At 46.3% G+C, this 17,091-nt stretch overlaps 5 non-coding genes across 5 annotated transcripts; 2 read left to right on the plus strand and 3 right to left on the minus strand.

Moving 5' to 3' along the window:
- Positions 1-277: 277 nt before the first annotated feature.
- TRNAV-AAC lies at positions 278-350 on the minus strand. Its single transcript has one exon. It is a non-coding gene; the product is annotated as a tRNA-Val (tRNA).
- A 7,918-nt stretch (positions 351-8,268) lies between these two features.
- On the plus strand, positions 8,269-8,339 carry TRNAA-CGC. The gene has a single exon. It is a non-coding gene; the product is annotated as a tRNA-Ala (tRNA).
- A 2,274-nt stretch (positions 8,340-10,613) lies between these two features.
- On the minus strand, positions 10,614-10,686 carry TRNAV-CAC. The gene has a single exon. It is a non-coding gene; the product is annotated as a tRNA-Val (tRNA).
- Positions 10,687-11,285: 599 nt separating this feature from the next.
- On the minus strand, positions 11,286-11,359 carry TRNAN-GUU. Its single transcript has one exon. It is a non-coding gene; the product is annotated as a tRNA-Asn (tRNA).
- Positions 11,360-15,728: 4,369 nt separating this feature from the next.
- TRNAQ-CUG lies at positions 15,729-15,800 on the plus strand. The gene has a single exon. It is a non-coding gene; the product is annotated as a tRNA-Gln (tRNA).
- The last annotated feature ends 1,291 nt before the right edge of the window (positions 15,801-17,091 follow it).

The following is a 17,091-nucleotide window of genomic DNA, read 5'->3' on the forward strand; positions in this document are numbered from 1 at the left end:
GCTTCATTGACTCCGCTAAAGCCTTTGACTGTGTGGATCTCAACAAAATATGGAAAATTCTTCAAGAGATGGGAATAGCAGACCACCTTACCTGCCTCCTGAAAAACCTGTATGCAGGTCAAGGAGAGTTCAAACCAGTCAGTCCTAAAGGAAATCGACCCTGAATATTCTTTGGGAGGACTGATGGGGAAGCTGAAGCTCCAAGCCTCACTCCACGTGGCAGACCTCTCTTTTGTGTTTAAAACATGAATCTAAAAGTTTTGGGAGAAAGTGGAGTTGTTTCCGCCCGGTTTCGAACCGGGGACCTTTCGCGTGTTAGGCGAACGTGATAACCACTACACTACAGAAACCACACGGCCAGTTGTGTCTAGCGACATATCCAAGAATTGCATATTTGGACACACGTGACCTTCAAATTTTCAAAGGAAGAGGACTCTGGAAACACAGGCAAACCGTCAAGTAAGGATCTGCAGTTCCTGAAAGGGCCTGATTTAGGGTTCCTCGTCTCTCTCGGGGCGAGGTCCCTGTGTGCCAGCTTTGCGCCCAAGCACAGAGGTCGCCCCGCTGACTCCCCAGTTCTCAGAAGCCTCAGGAGCGGGGATGGGTGGGGTGGGGTAGGGATGGGGGCGGTGGGTAAGGTGCGTCTGAGCCTCAGGTTGCCCCACGTCCGTCAAGGTGGACACAGCCCTTCCAGAGGCAGATCTAGTGCCTTAGAGTCCCTTTTCATGGCGCCAGCGGGGACGAGGCTCGACGCTTCAAATCCCACTCGGGAAACAAAGGACCCGCCGTTCCCTCTGCCCCGCCTGACCCGTGCGCTCCTCTCTCGCAGGCCTTTCACAGCAGCGCTTCTCCGGCGCCGCCTGGCACCGGGGGTTCCTCAGATTCCTGCGTCTGTGGCTGATTCTAGTCCTCTAGTTTCAGTCCAGACTTGCATAACACTTTCACGTTTAGCAGGAACCGCAGCAAAGGCTGAGGCTCGGGTCATTTGTTGAATTCCTTTGCCTACCAGGCCCAGCATAAAGCCGCGGAGGAGCCAGGCGCGGTCCACGCAGATCTGATGTCTTCATTCCAAACTTGAGATTCTTCTTGAAGGACGGCTTTGTTTTACATTTTACAATGTCTGAAACGCCTCTTCTTTTCCTTTTATAATTTTGCAGTTCAACAGGTCGTGGAGCGCGAATTTAACAGAGATACAGGCTTTTTTTTTTTTTTTTCAGAAAGCAGGTGTCTTGAAGGGTTTTCCTATTTCCCTCACAGCAGGCAGAGTTTCTTTTCGCTGAAAGGTTTTAATGCAATGGTGTCTGTATGTCTGTCTGTCTCTGGTTTCCTTTAGCAGTAGAGCTTCTCAATTTGGGGAATGCATGTGCCCTTTTCTCCAGCAGTGGCTTTCCTCCTTTTCTCGGTGCGGCGTTGCCTTCGCGTCTGAGGTACAGGGGCTCAGACCCCAAGGAAGGCGCGGGCCGCATGCGCACCAGACCACAGGCGGCAGGGCTCCTCCTGGGTTCCGCGTGGACTCTGAGTGCGGTCGAGAGTGCGATCGCGCGACAGCACCCTCAATCGCGCTAGAGGCCTGAGTTGCAAAAGAGGCAGACTTGAAAATAGCTTTAGATCAGGGCGTTTCTTGAGATTTCGCCTTGCTTTCCTCCCTTGCAGGTCCTAGTTTGCACCTCCCACGTCCAGACAGAGGAACGGATTCATCGTTTTCTGTCGCGTCCGGCATGCTGACGTCCCACTGGGACGGGACGAGGGGGAGGTGGTCCTCTCTCCGTCAGGGTGAACGCACAGTGGATGCCCGAGGGACCACAGACACAGGGCTCCCTGCAGCAGAAATGGTAGGCACAGGGCTTCAGAGCCGGCGAGTGGCGCGCGCGGATCCATCCCCTGTCCCGAAGATGTGACAAAGTGCAACGACCGCCGCCCAACCCCTGGATCAGAGGCTCAGCCTCATCCAAGAACTGGACAAGGTAGGCTCTGCAGGTCGTGAGGGAAGACCTGGAATCCAGGTGTGGTGAGAGGCCCAGCTCTCTTTCTGAACCTGTTTCCTTGTGAAGCAGGGGCCACTTGGTTCTCAGCTGGTGATGGGCGGGTCCATCTACTCCCTGATCTTGACCTGCTTTTGGGGCCTCCCCTGATAGCGGCTCGAGGACTGGCTGCTTTTCCTCCTGTATCAGCTCAATCCGCAGAGCCTGACCCTCTTCATCGTTGTGTCTTTGGCTGTAGAGTTGAATTCGTTCCCTTTAGTTCTCTGACTCAAATCAGATTGTCCCGCAGGTGTGCTGGGGTGAGGGAAAGCGAAGTGTCTTCACAAGGGATGAACTTCTTGGTTTTCAGAGAGATAATAGGTGTCACGGGTAGAGACGATGTAGGGCCCAGGTGAAAAGGTGAGGGGATATCAGGAGGTAAAAGTATCCTGCAGTCAGCTTTGTCCTGTGCCCTCTTGGATTCACTGACTGTGGCTTGTTCCACAAGGTGACTCAGAGCAGAGAAAGATGGGCTGGTTGGAGGCCCTATGGAGCTTTCCGGTGGTAAGGAACTGTTCCCCAATTTCTTCAGTTCAGTAGCAATCCAAAGATGGCAACACGCCAGGCTTCCCAGTCCATCACCAAACCTTGGAGTTTGTTCAAATGCATGTGCATTGAGTCGGTGTTGCCACCCAACCATCTCATCCTCAGCCGCCCACTTCTCCTCTTGCCTTCAATCTTTCCCAGCATCAGGGACTTTTATACTGAGTCAGCTCTTCCCATCGGGTGTCCAAAATATTGGAGCTTCAACTTCAGCATCAATCCTTCTGATAAATATTCAGGACTGATTTCCTTTAGGATGGACTGGTTGGATCTCCTTGCAGTCCAAGGGACTCTCAAGAGGCTTCTCGAGCACCAGTTTAAAAGCATCAATTCTTTGGTACTCAGTTTCCTTTATAGTCCAACTCTCACATCCATACATGACTACTGGAGGAACCATAGCTTTGATTAGCGGGACCTGTGTTGGCACAGTAATATCTCTGCTTTTTAATATGCTGTCTAGGTTAGTCATAGCTTTTCTTCCAAGGAGCAAGCATTAATTTCATGGCTGTGGTCCCCATCTACAGTGATTTTGGAGCCCAAGAAAATAAAGTCTCTCACTGTTTCCATTGTTTTCCCATCTATTTGCCATGTAGTGATGGGGTCAGATGTCATGATCTTAATTTTTTGAATGTTGAATATTAAGCCAGCTTTTTCACTCTCCTTTTTCACTTTCATCAAGAGGCTCTTTACTTCCTCTTTGCTTTCTGCCATAAATGTGGTGTCATCTGCATATCTGAGGTTATTGATATTTCTTGCAGAAATATTGATCCAGCTTGTCTTTCAACCAGGCTGGCATTTCACATGATGTACTTTGCATAGAAGTTAAATAAGCAGGGTGACAACATACAGTCTTGACATACTCCTTTCCCAATTTGGAACCAGTCCGTTGTTTTATGTCAGATTCTAACCATTGCTTCTTGACCTGCATACAGATTTCTCAGGAGGCAGGTAAGGAGGTCTGGTATTCCCATCTCTTGAAGAATTTTCCACAGTTTGTTGTGATCCACACAGTCCAAGTCTTTGGCATAGTCAATAAAACAGAAGTAGATGTTTTTCTGGAACTCTCTTGCTTTTACTATGAACCAATGGATGTTGGTAATTTGATCTCTGGTTCCTCTGCCTTTTTTTGAATCCAGCTTGCACATCTGGACGTTCTCAGTTTACACACTGTGAAAGCCTCACAGTGAGAATTTTGACCATTACTTTGCTAACATGTGTGATGAGCGTAGTTGTGCAGTAGTTTGAATATTCTTTGGCATTGCCCTTCTTTGGGACTGGAATGAAAACTGACCTTTTCCAGTCCTGTGGCTGCTGCTGAGTTTTCCAAATTTACCGGCATATTGAGTGCAGTATTTTAACAGCCAGGCCTCCCTGTCCATCACAAGAGTTTTTTGAATATTCTTCCCAATGGCCCATGAGTTATAAGTAGTCCAGTCTGTGTGGGGAGATCACTTACATACAATTGCTTGTCCTGTGTGAGCACCAGGAATTGTTCCAGGATCTTTTAAAAATGTTCTTTCCTTGGCCTCAGGCACTTTCTTCATAAGGATACCCCAATCATTACTCTGCTGAGTACTTGAGGGAGACCCTTTCATATCCCAGCATTCTCTCTGTCTCCCACTCTCTCTCATCATGGGACTTTTCTTCATGTTTCTTTTTTATTATTAGCTTTTATTTCAGTATAGCTGTTTTCCGATGTGTTAATTACAATGTTGTGTGTATAGCACCATGAGTCGGCTCTACATATACATATATCCCCTCTTTTTTGGATTTCCTTCTCATTTAGGTAACCACAGAGGATCCAGTAATTCCCTATGCCATACGATAGGTTCTCATTTGTTATTTATTGTACCAGTTCAGCTCAATTCACTTGCTCAGTCGTGTTCGACTCTTTGCGACCCCATGAACCATAACACGCCAGGCCTCCCTGTGTATCACCAACTCCTGGAGTCCACCCAAACCCATGTCCATTGAGTCGGTGATGCCATCCAAACACCTCATCCTCTGTCGTCCCCTTCTCCTGCCCTCAATCTTTCCCAGCATCAGGGTCTTTTCAAATGAGTCAGCTCTTTGAATCAGGTGGCCAAAGTATTTGAGTTTGTTTCAACATCAGTCCTTCTAATGAACACCCAGGACTGATCCCCTTTAGGATGGACTGGTTGGATCTCCTTGCAGTCCAGGGGACTCTCAAGAGTCTTCTCCAACACCACAGTTCAAAAGCATCAATTCTTCTGTGCTCAGCTTTCTTTATAGTCCAAATCTCACATCCATACGTGACCACTGGAAGAACCATAGCCTTGACTAGGTGGACCTTTGTTTGCAAAGTAATATCTCTGCTTTTTAATATGCTGTCTAGGTTGGTCATAACTTTCCTTCCAAGAAGTAAGCATCTTTTAATTTCATGGCTGCAGTCACCATCTGCAGTGATTTTGGAGCCCAGAAAAATAAAGTCTGCCATGGTTTCCACTGTCTCCCCATCTATATGCCAGGAAGTAGTGGGACCGGATGCCCTGATCTTAGTTTTCTGAATGTTGAGCTTTAAGGTAACATTTTCACTCTCCTCATTCAATTTCATCAAGAGGCTCTTTAGTTCTTTTTCACTTTCTGCCATAAGGGTGGTGTCATACATAGTATCAATAGTGTATATAGGTAAATCCTAATTTCCCAATTCCCCCAACTCCCCTTTCCGCATTGATATCCATACCTTTGCTCTGCTTCTGCTTTGCAAATAAGAATCACTGGATCTTTGTCCTGTGAACTCTTGCTGCCTTGCTGTCCACCAACACTACCTGAAATCCTCCTCTTGGTGCCCAGCGTGGGAACTCACTGAAAGCAGGAAGCTGGGCCAATGGCAAGACTCACCTTGTTTGTTTGTCACCTCTCAAGGCTTACTATATCCTTTGCTGCCTGATTTCCAGTGTCTTAGAAATCAGTATTTCATGTTTTTTGCCTTTTTTGTTCCTTTGAGAGTGGGACAAAGGGGAGAGTGAGATTTAGGAAGGAGGGTTAATCTGATTTCTGTCACTACACCTTTGCTGGAAACTGAAGGCATCTCTTTATGTTCTTAGTTTTCCCTAAATAGATGTGCTAATTTATATTCCAATGTATTTTGCCGACTGAAGGAAAGAGTCTTTTTCTTCATGGTCTTGGCATCACAAGAAATTGTCAATTCATATGTCTGTTACTCTAACAAAGGAATTTGTGCCCTACTGACTCAACCTATCAGGAGGTACATTGAAAAAACAGTGTGTAGATTTCCCAGAGATTACACTTATTCAGCAGCTAAACTTCCAAGCTGATTGGAAAGTATTCTAATAATTGTAACTGTTTTCATTGGTGACCAAGTCATTGAGTCCAGACAAGGCCAGCCAGAATGACTCTGGAGAGCCTCTTGCAGAGCAGCTTATGAATTACAGGAGTTGAAAAAGAAAAAAAAAAAAAACAAAAACTGGTCCCAGACATTTATCCTCTTCACTTCATGAGTTGTATTTTGGCTTTGGTTGGATGCACACAATCTAATGAGGGGTCTCCCTCCCGTATGTGGGTGCATTTGCAAGCCTGAGACTGTCTCTGTATGATATATCGACTATACGTGGCTACATCTGCAAAAATTATCTCATTTGAGACAAATTGTTGCAAGCTACAGAATCCTGCACCAATAATACATCTTGTACAAACCTGGATCCTTAAGAGTTCCTGGTTCACTTTCCACTGATTCCTTGGTTGAAGTTCATGAAGAAAGAAGAGCTCTTCGGATTTTCTGTACTCAGTCGAGGATGTCTCTAGGTTCTAGGACATTTCTCTCTGCCCTTCTCTCTCCCTCTTGGAGTTTGTGTCCTTCTGTCCCTTATAGTCTAGGCCTCTGTGGATCTTACCCACATTCTGTCCTCTTTATCAGTTTTCCAGAACTGTGCATTAGGAGTCCTTCAGTCAGCAAGCACTTACTAGGTGCTCACCAGGTACCAGGCCCTTCTCCAGGAAAACTGCTGTATCAGGAGCAAAGTCAAGGTCCCACTCCTTGGTGCATTCACACCAGGAGGCATCAAAAATAAGACACACAAAGACAAATAAGAATCACAGCAGGAGAACAACCTGTCATGTTCTTCTCAGGTTCATCTGCCTGCCAGCGCCTAAGGCTCCCAGCAATGAGTAAAAAAAGAATTACCTAGCACATGGGAAAATGGGTGACTTGAGATCTAGAAGGCAGGTAACTAAGAATCAGGATTTTTTTTTTTTCTTTAAATAAAGGAGTACATCAGGTAAGTAACACGTCCTTACTTAACTTAGTCCATGTGTTGTACTCTTCTTCAAGTGACGTTATGGCTACATTCAGGAATATCTCCTAAACATATCCACACATTCTCTTAAGCTGTTAAGCTAGAGCCCTTCTATATATAACCTATAAAAATATGGGCAGTATTATTTTAATTAGAAATTCTCCAGGCAAAGAGTATACATTAATTGAACCAATTTAATATCAGTCAAATAACTTAAAGTTAATGATATATCTTAAAATTTGAACTCAGTCATGGCTCATAAATGCTGCTTAGAAGCACATATTAGATGATACCTAAAAACAATGACCCCATATTGAAAGGGGAATAATTAAGTCACTATGATTTCTTAAATCAAAAGACTTAATCCTAATTTAAAATATATTATATGGTATATTTAATTTACTGGGACACAAAATTTTATAAATAATAATAAATCTTAAAGTAACCATGAGGTAGTTTTTAGACCAAAATTATTAAAGTAGTGTGGTGCATACCAAGAGTCATCTCTGGGAGCATGACAGGACAAATGTTTTCTATGTAATTACACATCAATTATTAGAATTCTTTACAGTGTTAAAAGTATTCGAGATTCATCCTTATTATCAACTTGAATTTTATTCTTGTTTGTAGCATGGAGAGCACTAATTTATCTAAAGCTAAACCTTTTTTATATTCCTGAGTTACATTTCAGCAAAACAAAGTTAAAGGAAAAAAAAAAAAAGACCCACATGGTTGCTCTTCACTGAGATAAAGAAGGTGGTTCAGAACTCCACTTTGGAGAGAGGCAGAATGACATATGTGTGGGAAAGCAGGGTGCCTCTGTGCTTGAATTCAGACTGGACCTGGGACTGGGTCAAGGCCAGAACACAAGACTAAGCATTATTGTCATAGGGCAGCCACCCAACTGACAGTGCCCACACAGCAGTTCTGGGAAGCTTTTGAGAATATTCCCCTCCCTTTGCAGCATTTCCCATCTGGTTCTCTCATCCTCCAACCACAGGGAAGGATTCTTCACCTCTGTGTCCTGACAGAACACTTTATGCTCCCTGCAGGGCGCGGAGAGCCAGGCAGGAGCCAAGGGGGCAGCTGTACTGCCTCGATGGGTTTCTAGCAAAGGAGCATGGAAATCCCATGGACAGAGGAGCCTGGTGGGCTAGAGTCCAAGGGGTCGCAAAGAATGGGACAAGACTGAGCCAGTGAGCACAAGCACCAGGCGGTTCCACCACTCAGACGGATCCAAAGCATACCTGAGTGCCCGCCAAAGCAACCCGCAGGAGACCAGAGGGCAGAGGGCAGCCTGTGCCGCGGAGGGCGGAGAATGAAAGCCTAGACCGTCCTACAAGCAAAGGGCATGAGTGCCCTGCACTTGAGAAAGACCTGAATAAAAGTCCACCTAGGCTATCCATGCAAATATGCTCTCTATAGTGGCATTGGTGGTTCAGTGGTAGAATTCTCACCTCGCACGCGGGAAACCCCGGTTCAATTCCCAGCCAATGCAGTTTCGGGAGCCACGTTAGGCACTACTGACAAAATGGAGGCACGGCCCTAAACCCCCTCCCTTTGTTCCGTATGCACTGACCCGGAATGAAGGAGTCAGGCCTTGTGATTCTGACTTGTTTTTTCCTTTCCTCGGCTGAGTTGACTGAAGAGAATATTAAGGTGCTTATTGTTTTTGAGAGGAGCACGAGAAGGCATAAAGCCTTCTGCAGCTGTGCTCAAAGAATAATTCATAAAGTTAATCACTGACATTTGTTCAAGGACTTTTACAAAAAAGTGTTCCAGGGTGAGCACACAGGCCGCAACTTGAGGCCATGGGAGGGATTGCTATCTGAAGCCCATTTGTGAGAAAAGTGTTTAAGAAGTTTGCTGAATTGAGGGCTTAGGAATAATTAAAATAGTTAGAAGCTAAAGATTTAAGGATTGCTGTAATGTTAGCATATTCTATTATAGCTTATAGAAATTAGGGACTTCAGAGATATTATTAGCAAGAAGCCCTTTCTAAGAAATAGTGAGCTTAGGATACTAGGGGCAAACAGGACTTAGAAAGATAAGAATTAAACTGAGGAATGTGGTATGCAGCCCAGACATTAGCATGAGTTACAGTGTATTCACAAGGACACATGAGAAAAAGTAGATAAGAAAATCGCTGAGGAAGGAACTCCTTTTGAGGGGCAACAATGATTTTTGGAGAAAAATAAATCTGGGTCTCTGGGAACTAAAAATATCAAACCTCCAACCTAATGCTTTTGTAAAAGTATAAAAGAGAATTATAAGCTTGAAATAAACAGGCAGTCCAAGAAAAATGAGAGGCTGCCTCAGTTTCTCGCCAACACTGCTCATCCCTTCAGGTTGAATCCCTGGCTGCTGGAGCTGGACTCCGGCAATGCATTATGGTCTTGTTTGTTTGGGGCTTCTCTGGTGGCTCAGACGGTAATGAATCTGCCTGCAAAACAGGAGACCTGGGCTGGGAAATCCCCTGGAGAAGGAAATGACAACCCACCCCAGTATTCTTGCCTGGAGAATCCCATAGACAGAGGAACGCTGCAGTCCAATTGGTGGTAAAAAGCCCAAAAGGACTGCGCGACTAACACACATATACCTTCTCTACATTCTAAAGAGAATGGATTCCAGGTTCCTAAAGGGCCAAGAGGGCCCCCTTCCAGAGGGCAAAGCTGTTCCCTGGCCTAGGAAGACAGGTCCCACAGAAGTTAGCTTTGAGTGGGACGCCAAAGGAAAGGAACAATCCCGAGATATCGGCATCTTAGTACCAAGTAACGTCATAACTCTTACATAAAGAAAGAATATGATGTTAACTGGGCACTTAGGTACAGAATATAGAATGTTTGTATTTTTGCAAACGTTTGGTATCTTACAAAATCTTTTGGTTTTTAATGAATTTTTGGAACTGACCTCACGTTCTCCTTGAATGAAAACTCTGTTAAGTAAGACTCTGGGTTTACCATGCCAGGAGAAAAGAGTGAAGGCCAGAGCTGGCCAGCCCAAGCTGTTCACGGCATCTCAGCTCCAACAGCCAGCCTGAGGTCCAGGGCCCAGAGGCCCGGACCCAGCGGCATTTAGAAACTCTGTGCAGAAATGTTCTACACTGGACCTTTAAGCAAAATACAGTTCCGATCAGGGCAAGAAGAGAGAGTTGTATGAGTGCAGACTCTAGAAGATAGAAAGTTTTCCCTGATGGGGAATTGAACCCAGGCCGTGGCAGTGAAAGCCCCAAATCCTAGCCAGTAGACCACCAGGGACTCTAGATAAAATATCTCTTTAGTTTCTCCAGGTGAAAGGTGAGTGTAAGATATACCTTCAGAAAGTCAGAAAGCTGGAAAAGCAGTATCCCAGCGGCCCAGGGCTGTGTGATGCTGTGCAGGGCTCCCAGCCCTGCCCTCGCTGCTGATCGCCCTTCACGTCTCCTTTCCTGGGCGTCGCTTTTGTTCTGAGGCAAGGACACAAAGTAGCGGACTGGGTCCCTCCTGGTCTAGCTGTAGCGCTGTGTGCTGCCGAGTCCATGTCTTGCTCTCCTTGTGAACCTCAGTTTTCTTTGTCGTCAGGCTCTGTGATGAGTGGCGGGCGATGAGCGAATCCGTCCACCTCCAGATCTCTGACGTGGCTCCGGGGCCTCTCCTAGCGCTGAATAAAGAGACTTCTAGGTGGTCACCAAGTCTTCCTCCAGCTGCGTCCCCTGCCTCACCCCGTGCCTTTCGCGCCTGTTGGTTTTGCCAATGAGGAGGCACATCCCGAGGGGAAAAAGAAAGAGGCAGCCTGTTTCCGCCCGGTTTCGAACCGGGGACCTTTCGCGTGTGAGGCGAACGTGATAACCACTACACTACGGAAACAGAACAAACTCTATGTGTGAGCTATTTGTCTGTGAAATCCGGAGGTCCCGCCACCACTAACCAAAGAGGAACCTTAACACTCAGGAGGAACCTTGAATCCCCAAGCTCTCTGAGGAGCGGAGACGGAGGCTCCCGTGAGCCCTGCTTTAGGATTCCTCCTCTCCCCTGAAGTGAGGACCCCCGGGCCCCCACAGGTTGCCTTTGGGGCCCCGCACCCAACGCAGAATCCTCAGATCCTCAGCTGCGCACCCCGAGTTCAGGGGTCGCCCCCGCCACCTCCCCAGCTCCCGGAAGCCACAGGAGGCGGGGACGGTGGGTGCGCCCGAGGCCCAGTGACCCTGAAACCCAGCGGTGTGGAAGCCGCTCCTCCATGGCTGCGGACCCGCGCCTCGGTGGTCCTTCTCTCGGCGCCGGCGATCAGCGCTCTGGGCTCTCAGGAATGACCGACGCTTCCAATCCACCCGGGACGCGCCCTCCCTGCTGTTCCTTTGCACCTGACTCCTGTTGTGTTTCTCTGAAAGTCCGTTGGGCGCATCACTTCTTCGGTGTCCTCCTGGCAAAAGGGAGTTCTCTTTGGTGTTACCTAAAATGTCACCCCACGTCCCTGGGTGGGCTCGAACCACCAACCTTTCGGTTAACAGCCGAACGCGCTAACCGATTGCGCCACAGAGACAGCACTCCGGGGTTCTTTTGGACTCTCTCTGGAGTAGACACTCATTCTCGGGGTGAGTGCTCTGTCTTCCGGAGAAACGGTGCCGTTTCCCTGCCCGCTACCCGCCACAAATGCCAGCGCTCACGGAGAAACCGGGATCCAGGGCTCGAAACTTCCGGGCTTGAACCGAAATAGATCCAAGCACAGCTAAACACCGGGTTGCTCCCACGATGGCTCTTCCCGTTTCCTCGCCTACACCCAACGAATGAGAGTTTGCCCACCCTGGCAAAGGCCTCCGGGGCTGTGCTTCGGTTTCCTGTGTCCACCAGGCGGTTTCCACCAGAGTCGGCTTCCCTGGGGACTCAGACGGTAAGAATCCGTTTACAATGCAGGACACCCTGGTTCAATCCCTGATTTTGGAAGATCCCCTGGAGAAGGGAATGGCCACCCACTCCAGTATTCTTACCTGGAGAATCATTGGACGGTGGAGCCTGGGAGGCTACAGTCCCTAGGGACACAAAGAGTTGAACACGACTGAACGACATTGACTTCAGTTTAAGTGAGTATAGCTCATTTGAGTGTTTTCTTTAAATGGTTATTTTTATTCACATTGTAAATTCAACAAATATACACTTGTTGTAAGAATAACTTCAGATCAGATCAGTCGCTCAGTCGTGTCTGACTCTTTGCAACCCCATGAATCGCAGCATGCCAGGCCTCCCTGTCCATCACGAACTCCCGGAGTTCACCCAGACTCACGTCCATCGAGTCAGTGATGCCATCCAGCCATCTCATCCTCTGTCGTCCCCTTCTCCTCCTACCCCCAATCCCTCCCAGCATCAGAGTCTTTTCCAATGAGTCAACTCTTCGAATGAGGTGGCCAAAGTACTGGAGTTTCAGCTTTAGCATCATTCCTTCCAAAGAAATCCCAGGGCTGATCTCCTTCAGAATGGACTGGTTGGATCTCCTTGCAGTCCAAGGGACTCTCAAGAGTCTTCTCCAACACCACAGTTCAAAAGCATCAATTCTTCGGCGCTCAGCCTTCTTCACAGTACAACTCTCATATCCATTCATAACCACAGGAAAAACCATAGCCTTGACTAGATGGACCTTTGTTGGCAAAGTAATGTCTCTGCTTTTGAATATGCTATCTAGGTTGGTCATAACTTTCCTTCCAAGGAGTAAGCGTCTTTTAATTTCATGGCTGCAGTCACCATCTGTAGTGATTTTGGAGCCCAGAAAAATAAAGTCTGACACTGTTTCCACTGTTTCCCCATCTATTTCCCACGAAGTGGTGGGACCAGATGCCATGATCTTAATTTTCTGAATGTTGAGCTTTAAGCCAACTTTTCCACTCTCCACTTTCACTTTCATCAAGAGGCTTTTGAGTTCCTCTTCACTTTCTGCCATAAGGGTGGTGTCATCTGCATATCTGAGGTTATTGATATTTCTCCTGGCAATCTTGATTCCAGTTTGTGTTTCTTCCAGTCCAGCGTTTCTCATGATTGTACTCTGCATATAAGTTAAATAAACAGGGTGACAATATACAGCCTTGACGAACTCTTTTTCCTAATTGGAACCAGTCTGTTGTTCCATGTCCAGTTCTAACTATTGCTTCCTGACCTGCATACAAATTTCTCAAGAGGCAGATCAGGTGGTCTGGTATTCCCATCTCTTTCAAAATTTTCCACAGTTTATTGTGATCCACACAGTCAAACGCTTTGGCATAGTCAATAAAGCAGAAATGGATGTTTTTCCGGAACTCTCTTGCTTCTTCCATGATCCAGCGGATGTTGGCCATTTGATCTCTGGTTCCTCTGCCTTTTCTAAAACCAGCTTGAACATCAGGAAGTTCACGGTTCACGTATTGCTGAAGCCTGGCTTGGAGAATTTTGAGCATTACTTTACTAGTGTGTGAGATGAGTGCAATTGTGTGGTAGTTTGAGCATTCTTTGGCATTGCCTTTCTTTGGGATTGGAATGAAAACTGACCTTTTCTAGTCCTGTGGCCACTGCTGAGTTTTCCAAATTTGCTGGCATATTGAGTGCAGCACTTTCACAGCATCATTTTTCAGGATTTGGAATAGCTTAATTGGAATTCAATCACCTCCACTAGCTTTGTTCGTAGTGATGCTTTCTAAGGCCCACTTGACTTCACATTCCAGGATGTCTGGCTCTAGATCAGTGATCACACCATCGTGATTATCTGGGTCGTGAAGCTCTTTTTTGTACATTTCTTCTGTGTATTCTTGCCACCTCTTCTTAATATCTTCTGCTTCTGTTAGGTCCATACCATTTCTGTCCTTTATCAAGCTCATCTTTGCATGAAATGTTCCTTTGGTATCTCTGATTTTCTTGAAGAGATCTCTAGTCTTTCCCATTCTGTTGTTTTCCTCTATTTCTTTGCACTGATCGCTGAAGAAGGCTTTCTTATCTCTTCTTGCTATTCTTTGGAACTCTGCATTCAGATGTTTATATCTTTCCTTTTCTCCGTTGCTTTTCGTTTCTCTTTTCACAACTATTTGTAAAGCCTCCCCAGATAGCCATTTTGCTTTTTTGCATTTCTTTTCTATGGGAATGGTCTTGATCCCTGTCTTCTGTACAATGTCACGAACCTCATTCCATAGTTCATCAGGCACTCTATCTATCAGATCTAGGCCCTTAAATCTATTTCTCACTTCCACTGTATAATCATAAGGGATTTGATTTAGGTCATACCTGAATGGTCTAGTGGTTTTCCCTACTTTCTTCAATTTAAGTCTGAATTTGGCAATAAGGAGTTCATGGTCTGAGCCACAATCAGCTCCTGGTCTTGTTTTTGCTGACTGTATAGAGCTTCTCCATCTTTGGCTTCAAAGAATATAATCCATCTGATTTCGGTGTTGACCATCTGGTGATGTCCATGTATAGAGTCTTCTCTTGTGTTGTTGGGTGTTTGTTATGACCAGTGCATTTTCTTGGCAAAACTCTATTAGTCTTTGCCCTGCTTCATTCTGTATTCCAAGGCCAAATTTGCCTGTTACTCCAGGTGTTTCTTGACTTCCTACTTTTGCATTCCAGTCCCCTATAATGAAAAGGACATCTTTTTTGGGTGTTAGTTGTAAAAGGTCTTGTAGGTCTTCATTTGAACCGTTCAACTTCAGCTTCTTCAGCATTACTGGTTGGGGCATAGACTTGGATTACTGTGATATTGAATGGTTTGCCTTGGAAACGAACAGAGATTATTCTGTTGTTTTTGAGATTGCATCCAAGTACTGCATTTTGGGCTCTTTTGTTGACCATGATGGCCACTCCATTTCTTCTGAGGGATTCCTGCCCGCAGTAGTAGATATAATGGTCATCTGAGTTAAATTCACCCATTCCAGTCCATTTCAGTTCGCTGATTCCTAGAATATCAACATTCACTCTTGCCATCTCTTGTTTGACCACTTCCAATTTGCCTTGATTCATGGACCTGACATTCCAGGTTCCTATGCAATATTGCTCTTTACAGCATCGGACCTTGCTTCTATCACCAGTCACATCCACAGCTGGGTATTGTTTTTGCTTTGGCTCCATCCCTTCATTCTTTCTGGAGTTATTTCTCCACTGATCTCCAGTAGCATATTGGGCAGCTACTGACCTGGGGAGTTTCTCTTTCAGTATCCTATCATTTTGCCTTTTCATACTGTTCATGGGGTTCTCAAGGCAAGAATGCTGAAGTGGTTTGCCATTCCCTTCTCCAGTGGACCACATTCTGTCAAATCTCTCCACCATGACCCGCCCGTCTTGGGTTGCCCCACGGGCATGGCTTAGTTTCATTGTCTAACTCAATGAGAATAACTTATCCCTCTCCAAATCAGAAATATATGAAGAATAAAAGAAGAGTTCTTCTGCCTCCATTCCCACTCCACCGCTGACACACTTTATATGTTACACATAAGAGGTGGTGGCTGCTTAGGAGTGTGATCAGCGACGTGAGAAAACTAAGGGACCCAGGAAACCCCGCCTCCTGCCCTGCCTGACAATGTCTGCCCTCTCTGGGCTATGGGAAAAGGGTGAAGGCAAAGAAAAGGAAAATAACACTCTTATTTGTAGAAATTTTACCTCAGGATGGGACACTCTGGTTAACCTAGGCAGACTATGCAGTTGGTGATAGAGAGCTAAGGGGGTCTTCCCTGGCACAAAATCCAAGGTGGATTTCACCTCATTTTCTGAGGTGAGAGTGAGCTGAGTCGATCAAAGGAGAGGAGCAGAGAGAAAGCAAGAAGGATGAGCACCCACAGGAGTCAACCGTATTGGAGTCTCCTCAGGGCCTTAGGAGAACTGCCCTGAGGTTATGGGTGGGACATATGGAGGCTAAAAAAGCGGATATCATTCTGTGGAGATGGAGACCAGGTGGCTCCCCAGGGGGTTCCATGGTGTAATGGTGAGCACTCTGGACTCTGAATCCAGTGATCCGAGTTCAAATCTCGGTGGGACCTTTCTGCCTAGGTAGAACACTTTTTCTAATAGGGAACCCTAGTTAGAAGAACACTTTTTCTAATAGAGAACCCTATTCCCCTAATAGGACCCGCCTTCCGGCTCCCGCAACCCTTAGTGGCGTGGTTCACACGGACACGGCGGACAGGTGTGGGACCGACCCGGGGCGTCCTCGCTGGACCCGGGCGGCTCTGCCCATCGCTGGCCATCAGAGCCCAGCCCCTCCTCTGCCCTCCAAGCCCCGGCCAGGGGCACAGCGGCCCAGCCAGTGCCTCCCTCTCGTCGTGTCCCCTGGGTCTCCGGAGCGAAAGGCAGAGGCTGAGCTCACGGAGTCCTGCCCCGCGAGGGGGCTTCGCACTGCCCGTCTTGTAACTGTACGGTTGTCCCTGTGAGTAAATGGGTGCCAGGGATGAGCTGCCATGTTTGATATTCACATATTAGATGATACCTAAAAACATTTACCCCCACGTTGAAAGGTGAATATAAGTAACTATGATTTCTATAATTAAAATACTTATTAATCTTCATTGAAAAAATGTTACATGGTATATTTAATTTTCTGTGACACATAAATTTGAATATTATAAATGGAAATATTTTTTTGGAGTTAGAGTTTGCTTATGGGAATCAGGACTTTCCTGGTGGCTCAGATGGTAAAGCGTCTGTCTACAATGCAGGAAACCTGGGTTCGATCCCTGGGTCGGGAAGATTCCCTGGAGAAGGAAACGGCAACCCACTCCAGTACTCTTGCCTAGAAAATCCCATGGACGGAGGAGCCTGGTGCAGGCTACTGCCCATGAGGTCGCAAAGAGTCGGACAGGACTGAGCGACTTCACTTTCACTTTCACTTTATGGGAATCAAAGCAATACAGGAAATTTAGGCAGTTCACTTTCATTAGGATTTTGAATAGAAAATAAATGCAAGACTTCTACAATCTATAATAATATGGCACCAATATTTTCCACATTTTTAGAAAATCTGAAAGTCAACATGAAGTAGTTTTTAGACCAAAATTATTAAAGCTGGGTAAGGCATACCAGGAGTCATCTGTGAGAGTATGACAGGACAAATATTTTCTATACAATTATACATCTATTATTAGAATTATCTAGAGTGTTAAAAGGAGAAGGCAATGGCACCCCACTCCAGTACTCTTGCCTGGAGAATCCCATGGATGGAGGAGCCTGGTGGGCTGCAGTCCATGGGGTTGCTAAGAGTCGGACACGACTGAGCGACTTCACTTTCACTTCTCACTTTCATGCGTTGGAGAAGGAAATGGCAACCCACTCCAG

Source organism: Bos indicus x Bos taurus, unplaced genomic scaffold (genome assembly GCF_003369695.1).
Source record: "Bos indicus x Bos taurus breed Angus x Brahman F1 hybrid unplaced genomic scaffold, Bos_hybrid_MaternalHap_v2.0 SuperScaffold_100333, whole genome shotgun sequence".
Lineage (NCBI taxonomy): Eukaryota > Metazoa > Chordata > Mammalia > Artiodactyla > Bovidae > Bos > Bos indicus x Bos taurus.